Raw genomic sequence first — 9476 nt, 5'->3', positions numbered from 1 at the left:
CACACCTTAATTTTGAGTTTGTAAAACCCAAAACCCTAAGCAGAGGACCCAGTTAAGCCTTGTCTGGACTCCTGTCCCACCAAAAATGTGAGATAATAATTGTGAGTTATTTCAAGTCATTAAGTTTTTAGTAACTAATATAGCTTGTTTGTGTGGTTCCGTTTTTTAACATATTAGTAATAGAGTATAGTTTCTTCTTTGATAAACTTTGTGTTAAATATTACTGTCCTGTTGCATTTTAATTTTTTCTTTCTTACTCCTTCACATATATGTCTCTACCTTGATTTTCGTTGCAAAGTCATGAGACAAAAACTCTAATGAACTTCAGTGAGGTATCATATCACACCAGTCAGAATGGCTAATTATCAAAAAATCTATAAACAATAAAGATGCTTTTTTATTGCTGGAGAGGATGTGGAGAAAGGAAACTGTCTTGCACTGTGGTGGAAATGTAAATTGATACACCTGCTATGGAAATTCCTTAAAAAACTAGGAACACAAACTACCATGTGACCCAACAATCCCACTCCTCAGCATATACCTGAGAAAACCACAATTCAAAAATACACATCTTCACTGCAGCACTAGGTACAATAACCAGGACATGGAAGCAATGTAGATGTCCAGCAACAGATGAATGGATAAAGAAGTTGCTGGGTGCAGTTGCTCAGTCATGTCCAACTCTTTGCAACCCTGTGGACTGGAGCCCACCAGGCTCTTCTGTCCATGGGATTTTCCCAGCAAGAATACTGGAGTGGGTTGCCATTTCCTACTCCAGGAGATCTTCCCCACCCAGAGATTGAACCTGCATCTCTTGCATCTCCTGTATTGGGAGGCAGGTTCGTTACTGCTAGTGCCACCTGGGAAATGTATACATATATTCAATGGAATATTGCTCAGCCATAAAAAGGAATGGATTTGAGTCAGTTGTATTAAGGTGACTTAACCTAGATCCTATTACACAGAGTGAAGTAAGTCAGAGAAAAACAAATATCATATATTAATGCAACTACATGGAATCTATAAAAATGGTACCGATGAAACTGTCTGCAGGGAAGGAATGGAGATGCAGACATTGAGAACAGACTTGTGGACACAGCAGGGAAAGGAGAGGATGAGATGAATTGAGAAAGCAGCATTGACATATATACACTATCATCTATAAAATAGATAGCTGGTGGGAAGCTGATTTAACACAGGGAGCCTAGCCTGGCACTCTGTGATGACCTAGAGAGGTGGGATGAGGGGGTGGGAGGGAGGCTATAGAGGGAGGGGATATATATATATAGAGAGAGAGAGAGAGAGAGAGAGAGAGAGAGCTATGACTGGTTCGTGTTGTACAGCAGAAGCCAACACAATATTGTGAAGCAATTATCCTCCAATTAAAAAAAAAAAAATCAAGGGAAAAGAAAAGAAGTGGTGCTCCATGCATCAGTCCTAGGTCTAGGGATCTCTGGGACTTCCAGCTGCATTTCTGCTTCAAAGATTGTGTGTCTAAGGTCCACAGCCTTGTTAGTCTCTACTAAACCTCTAGGGCAAGACAAATACAATCAACTCAGCTTGTACAACTGAAGTTGCAACTGCAGTGTGAAGAATACTTATATAAAGAGCTGGAAACAGTTAAGTACTAAACCAGGTTTCATTTAATTGAGTGTACTTTCTTGCTAATTAGATCTACTTCCATATATGAATTTAGGTGGGCTTACTCTCCAATCCCTTCCTTCCTCCTTCCCTCCCTCCCTCTGTTTCTTCCCTGTTTTCTTCTTTCTTTCTTCCATGCTTCTTTCATTTTTTAATCTCTATATAATTCTCCATAACTCTGTTTCTCTGTATCCCCCATTTTTTTTTATTTATAGTTGCTGTATAATATTGTATGAATTACAAGTATACAATATAGTGATTAACAATTTTAAAGGTTATGCTCCATTCGTAGTTATTGTAAAATATTGGCTATGTTCCCTGTGTTGTACACTATGTCTTTGTGTTCTTATTTTATACTTAATTGTTTGCACCTCTTAATTCCCTAACCCCCTATATTGCCCCTCTCCCCATTGGTAACCTCTGGTTTGTGCTCTATATCTGTGAGTCTGCTTATATTTTGTTATATTCACTAATTTGCTTTATTTTTTTAGATTCCTCATTTAGTAATATCATACAATATTTGTCTTTCTCTGTCTGACTTATTTCACTTAGCATAAGCTGTCTAAGTCCATCCATAGGACTTAGTTGCTGCAAATGGCAATATTTCATTTTTTTTTAATGACTAACTAGTATTCTACTGTGTATCTATATATACCATGTCTTCTTTACCCATTCATCTGTTGATGGACACTTGGGTTGTTTCCATATCTTGGTAGTTATAAATAATGCTGCTGTGATCATTGGGGTGCATGTATCTTTTTGAATTAGTGTTTTTGTTTTTCAGATAAATACCCAGGAGTGGAATTGCTAGGTCATATGATAGTTATATTTTTAGTTTTTTGAGAAATCTCCGTATTATCTTGCATAGTGGCTGTGCCAATTTACATTCCCACAAACAGTGTAGGAGGGTTCCCTTTTCTCCACATCCTTGCCAACATTTGTTGAGTTCTTTTTGACAATAGTACTTCTCACAGGTGTGAGGTAATATCCCATTGTAGTTTTTAAAAAATATTTATTTGGCTGCACCAGGTCTTAGTTAGGGAACGTACGATCTTTGATCTTTAGCTGTGGCATGCAAACTCTTAGTTGTGGCATGTGGGATCTAGTTCCCTGACCAGGGCTCAAACTTGGGCACCCTGTATCAGGAGCACAGAGTCTTAGCCCCTGGACTACCAAGAAAGAACCTCATTGTGGTTTTGATTTGCATTTCTCTGATGACTACTTAAAACTAGACCATCGAGAAAATGAAAAGACAACCTACTGAATGGGAGAAAATATTTGCAAATGATATGACGGATAATGAGTTAATATCCAACATAGGTAAACAACTCATACATCTCAAAGTAAAAAAAAAAACCCGATTAACAAATGGAGCAGATGAACTGAACAGACATTTTTCCAAATAGGAAATGCACACAGCCGCCAATAGGCACATGAAAAGATGCTTTTGTTTTCTTTTTTTTATTAAGATAAACTTTTATTATATGAGTAATACATCATTTACAAGTGTATTCAGTATATTGTGTGACATCAAATTTCTTTCATCAGCTATCTTTTTCAGACCAGAAAATAACTTGGAGCTCATTTCTTTTTTCAAATATATTTCATATATATTCATTTATATTTATTTATATATGGTTATATATATGAAATACATATAATTACTCTTAAAGTACTGCATGCTGTCATCCTATTATTAGTATATCATAATGTATTCATCTGTTTAACTGTCTAGATTGTTTCTGATATTCTGATGTAAGCAAATGCAAAAAGCATGATTCTGTCAGCACATGTATAATGAACTTCCTAAGGCAGATTAGATACCAGAAGTGAAACTCTGAGTGCATCCATTTTATTTTTATTTTTTATTCTTTGTATTGAGTTGTAATTGACACACAACATTATATTAATTTCATGTGTACAACTTAATGATTTAATATCTGTATACATTGTGAAATGATCACCCTAGTAGGCTAGTTAACATCTGTCACCATACAGAGTTACAAAATTTTGTTTTCTTGTAATGAAGAAAGTGAAAGTGAAAGTCGCTCAGTCATGTCCGACTCTTTGCAACCTCATCGACCCCTCCATGAAATTCTCCAGGATAGAATACTGGAGTGGGTAACCTTTCCCTTCTCCAGGGGATCTTGCCAAGTAATGAGTTAAGATCTACTCTCTTCAGCTCAGTTCAGTTGCTCAGTAGTGTCCGACTCTTTGAGACCCCATGAATTGCAGCACGCCAGGCCTCCCTGTCTATTACCAACTCCCGGAGTTCACCCAAACTCATGTCCATTGAGTTGGTGATGCCATCCAGCCATCTCATCCTCTGTCATCCCCTTCTCATCCTGCCCCCAATCCCTCCCAGCATCAGGGTCTTTTCCAATGAGTCAACTCTTTGCATGATGTGGCCAAAGTATTGGAGTTTCAGCTTTAGCATCAGTCCTTCCAAAGAAATCCCAGGGCTGATCTCCTTCAGAATGGACTGGTTAGATCTCCTTGTAGTCCAAGGGACTCTCAAGAGTCTTCTCCAACACCACAGTTTAAAAGCATCAATTCTTTGGCCCTCAGCATTCTTCACAGTCCAGAAGATCAAACTGCCAACATCTGCTGGATCATGGAAAAAGCAAGAAAGTTCCAAAAAAACATCTGTTTCTGCTTTATTGACTATGCCAAAGCCTTTGACTGTGTGGATCACAATAAACTGTGGAAAATTCTGAAAGAGATGGGAATACCAGACCACCTGACCTGCCTCTTGAGAAACCTGTATGCAGGTCAGGAAGCAACAGTTAGAACTGGACATGAAACAACAGACTGGTTACTGGTTCGAAATAAGAAAAGGAGTACGTCAAGACTGTATATTGTCACCCTGCTTGTTTAGCTTATATGTGAAATGCCAGGCTGGATGAAGCACAAGCTGTATCAAGATTGCCAGGGGAAATATAAGTAACCTCATATATGCAGATGACACCACCCTTATGGCAGAAAGTGAAAAAGAACTAAAGAGCTTCTTGATGAAAGTAAAATAGGAGAGTGAAAAAGTTGACTTAAAACTAAACATTCAGAAAACTAAGATCATGGCATCTGGTCCCATCACTTCATGGCAAATAGATGGGGAAATAATGGAAATAGTGAGAGACTTTATTTTGAGGGGCTCCAAAATCACTGAAATGGTGACTGCAGCCATGAAATTAAAAGACGCTTGCTCCTTGGAAGAAAAGTTATGACCAACCTAGACAGCATACTAAAAAGCAGAGATATTACTTTGCCAACAAAGTCCATCTTCAAAGCTGTGGTTTTTCTAGCAGTCATGTATGGATGTGAGAGTTGGACTATAAAGAAGGCTGAGCACAGAAGAATTGATGCTTTTGAACTGTGGTGTTGGAGAAGACTCTTGAGAGTCCCTTGGACTGCAAGGAGATCCAACCAGTTCATCCTAAAGGAAGTCAGTCCTGAGTGTTCATTGGAAGGACTGATGTTGAAGCTGAAACTCCAACACTTTGGGCACCTGATGCGAAGAACTGACTCATTTGAAAAGACCCTGATGCTGTAAAGATTGAAGGTGGGAGGAGAAGAGGACGACCAAGGATGAGATGGTTGGATGGCATCATTGACTCTATGGACATGAGTTTGAGTAAATTCCAGGAGTTGGTGATGGACAGGGAAGGATGTCCAGTTGTGGATGGGACTGGTGATAGAAGCAAGGTTCAGTGCAGTAAAGAGCAATATTGCATAGGAACCTGGTATGTTAGTCCATGAATCAAGGCAAATTGGAAGTGGTCAAACAGGAGATGACAAGAATGAACACTGAAATTCTAGGAATCAGCGAACTAAGATGGACTGGAATGGGTGAATTTAACTCAGATGACCATTATATCTACTACTGTGGGCAGGAATCCTTTAGAAGAAATGAAGTAGCCATCATAGTCAACAAGAGTCCGAAATGCAGTACTTGGATGCAGTCTCAAAAACAACAGAATGATCTCTGTTCATTTCCAAGGCAAACTATTCAATATCATGGTAATCCAAGTCTATGCCCTGACCAGTAATGCTGAAGAAGCTGAAGTTGAATGGTTCTATAAAGACCTACTAGACCTTCTAGAACTAACACCCAAAAAAGATGTCCGTTTCATCATAGGGGAATGGAATGCAAGAGTAGGAAATCAAGAAACATCTGGAGTAACAGGCAAATTTGGCCTTGGAGTACAGAATGAAGCAAGGCAAAAGCTAATAGAGTTCTGCAAAGAGAATGCACTGGTCATAGCAAACACCCTCTTCCAACAACACAAGAGAATACTCTACACATGGATATCAACAGATGGTCAACACTGAAATCAGATTGATTATATTCTTGCAGCCAAAGATGGAGAAGCTCTACACAGTCAGCAGGAACAAGACTGGGAGCTGACTGTGGCTCAGATCATGAACTCCTTATTGCCAAATTCAGACTGAAATTGAAGAAAGTGGAGAAAACCACTAGACCATTCAGGTATGACCTGAATCAAATCCCTTATGACTATACAGTGGCAGTGAGAAATAGATTTAAGGGACTAGATCTGATAGAGTGCCTGATGAACTATGGACGGAGGTTCATGACATTGTACAGGAGACAGGGATCAAGACCATCCACAAGAAAAAGAAATGCAAAAAGCAAAATGGCTGTCTGAGGAGGCTTTACAAAAGCTGTGAAAGGAAGGGAAGCAAAAAGCAAAGGAGAAAAGGAAAGATATACCCATTTGAATGCAGAGTTCCAAAGAATAGCAAGGAGAGATAAGAAAGCCTTCCTCAGGGATCAATGCAAAGAAATAGAGGAAAACAATAGAATGGGAAAGAATAGAGATCTCTTCAAGAAAATTGAAGATACCAAGAGAACATTTCATGCAAAGAAGGGCTCGATAAAGGACAGAAATGGTATAGACCTAACAGAAGCAGAAGATATTAAGAAGAGGTGGCAAGAATACACAGAAGAACTGTACAAAAAAGAGCTTCAAGACCCAGATAATCACGACGGTGTGATCACTCACCTAGAGCCAGACATCCTGGAATGTGAAGTCAAGTGGGCCTTAGGAAGTATCACTATGAACAAAGCTAGTGGAGGTGATGGAATTCCAGTTGAGCTACTTCAAATCCTGAAAGATGATGCTGTGAAAGTGTTGCACTCAATATGCCAGCAAATTTGGAAAACTTAGCAGTGGCCACAGGACTGGAAAAGGTTAGTTTTCATTCCAATCCCAAAGAAAGGCAATGCCAAAGAATGCTCAAACTACCACACAGTTGCACTCCCTGGTAGCTCAGAGATTAAAGTGTCTGCCTGGAATGCAGGAGACCCCGGTTTGATCCCTGGGTTGGGAAGATCCCCTGGAGAAGGAAAATGGCAACCCACTCCAGTACTCTTGCCTGGAGAATCCCATGGAGGGAGGAGCCTGGTAGGCTACAGTCCATGGGATCGCAAAGAGTCGGACATGTCTGAGCGACTTCACTTTCACGTGCTAGTAAAATGATGCTTAAAATTCTCCAAGCCAGGCTTCAGCAATACGTGAACCGTGAACTTCCAGGTGTTGAAGCTGGTTTTAGAATAGGCAGAGGAACCAGAGATCAAATTGCCAACATCCGCTGGATCATAGAAAAAGCAAGAGAGTTCCAGAAAAACATCTACTTCTGCTTTATTGACTGTGCCAAAGCCTTTGACTGTGTGGATCACAATAAACTATGAAACATTCTGAAAGAGATGGGAGTCCCAGACCACCTGACCTGCCTCTTGAGAAACCTATACGCAGATCAGGAAGCAAGAGTTAGAACTGGACATGGAACAACCGACTGGTTCCAAATAGGAAAAGGAGTACGTCGAGGCTGTATATTATCACCCTGCTTTTTTAACTTATATGCAGAGTACATCATGAGAAATTCTGGGCTGAATGAAGCACAAGCTGGAATCAAGATTGCTGGGAGAAATATCAGTAACCTCAGATATACAGATGACATCACCTTTATGGCAGAAAGTGAAAAAGAACTAAAGAGCCTCTTGATGAAAGTTAAAGAGGAGAGTGAAAAAGTTGACTTAAAGCTCAACATTCAGAAAACTAAGATCATGGCATCTGGTCCCATCACTTCATGGGAATTAGATGGGGAAACAGTGGAAACAGTGTTAGACTTTATATTTCTGGGCTCCAAAATCACTGCAGATGGTGAGTGTGGCCGTGAAATTAAAAGACACTCCTTGGAAGGAAAGTTATGACCAACCTAAACAGCATATTAAAAGCAGAGACGTTACTTTGCCACCAAAGGTCCATCTAGTCAAGGCTATGGTTTTTCCAGTGGTCGTGTATGGATGTGAGAGTTGGACTTAAAGAAGGCTGAGCGCTGAAGAATTGATGCTTTTGAACTGTGGTGTTGGAGAAGACTCTTGAGAATCCCTGGACTGCAAGAAGATCCAACCAGTCCATCCTAAAGGAAATCAGTCCTGTGTGTTCATTAGGACTGATGTTGAAGCTGAAACTCCAATATTTTGGCCACCTGATGCGAAGAGCTGACTCATTTCGAAAGACCCTGATGCTGGTAAAGATTGAGGGCAAGAGGAGAGGAGATGACAGAGGATGAGATGGTTGGATGGCATCATGGACTCAATGGACATGGGTTTGGTTTGACTGGGAAATTGGTGATAGATAGGGAGGCCTGGAGTGCTGAGGTTCATGGGGTCGCAAAGAGTCGGACACGACTGAGCGACTGAACTGGACTGAACTGATTATTAACTGTAGTTGACATGCTGAACATTACTGTGTATGAACTGGACTGATTATTAACCGTAGTTGACATGCTGAACATTATTGTGTATGTCCATTTTAATTTTGTTAACTGTTGACTAGTTGTTCTCCAATGTGTCTGTGCAGCCCACATTCCTACCAGCTGTTCCAGGGCTTTCTATACAGGTCCCACTGACACTTAATGTCACCTGACATTAACAGAGCTCTACCTCTATTTCTTTTCTCCTTTTTCTCATCTTGTTCTTCCTACTCTTTTCTCTTCCCTCCCTTTCTCATTTCCCTGTCTCTCATTCCCTCTCTCCCTGTTTCTTTTGCTCTTTTGTTTCCTCATCCTCTTTTGCTTTTTTTGTTAATAATTTTGAAAATTTAACTTTATTTTTAATAAAATAAATTACTGTTTTATTACTTAATGAAGATCATGAAAATATCTGTCAGCAAATGAACATTTATAAAGTCATTTTCAAAGGCTAGTATGTTTTCTACATCATACTTTTAAAAACCAAGGTAAAATACCCATAACATAAAAGTTAACTATTGTCAAGTGTACAGTTTAGTGGTATTTAATACATTGACAATGTTATACAGCCACCATCTCTATAAAATTCTAAGATATTTTCATAACCCTTAAGATATGGGTATGGGAACCCCATACTCATAAAGCAGTCACTCCCTAATTCTCCCATCTTTAGCTCCCAGTAACCACCAATCTGGTTTCTTCAGTATGGATTTACCTGTGATGGATATTTCATGTAAACGGATTCATACAGTATGTGACCTGGTATATCCGCTTTCTTTCATTTTGCATGTCTTTGAGGTCAATCCATGGTATAGCATATGTCAGTACTTCATTCATTTTTATGGCTGAATGATGCTCCATTGAATGGTTATGCCACAATTTGTTTATCAATTTACCCAGTTGATGAAGAAGTAGATAATTTCTACCCCTGGACTAATGTGAATAGTGCCACAGTGAACGCTTGTGCATAAGTTTTTGTTTGAATATCTGTTTTCAGTTCTTTTGGGTCTACACTTGGGAGAAGAGTTGCTTGGTCATATGGTTGTTCTGTGCTTCACTTT

The sequence above is a fragment of the Bos mutus genome, chromosome 9 (genome assembly GCF_027580195.1).
Source record: "Bos mutus isolate GX-2022 chromosome 9, NWIPB_WYAK_1.1, whole genome shotgun sequence".
NCBI classification, from domain to species: domain Eukaryota; kingdom Metazoa; phylum Chordata; class Mammalia; order Artiodactyla; family Bovidae; genus Bos; species Bos mutus.
Note: the sequence above shows the minus strand (reverse complement) of the source record.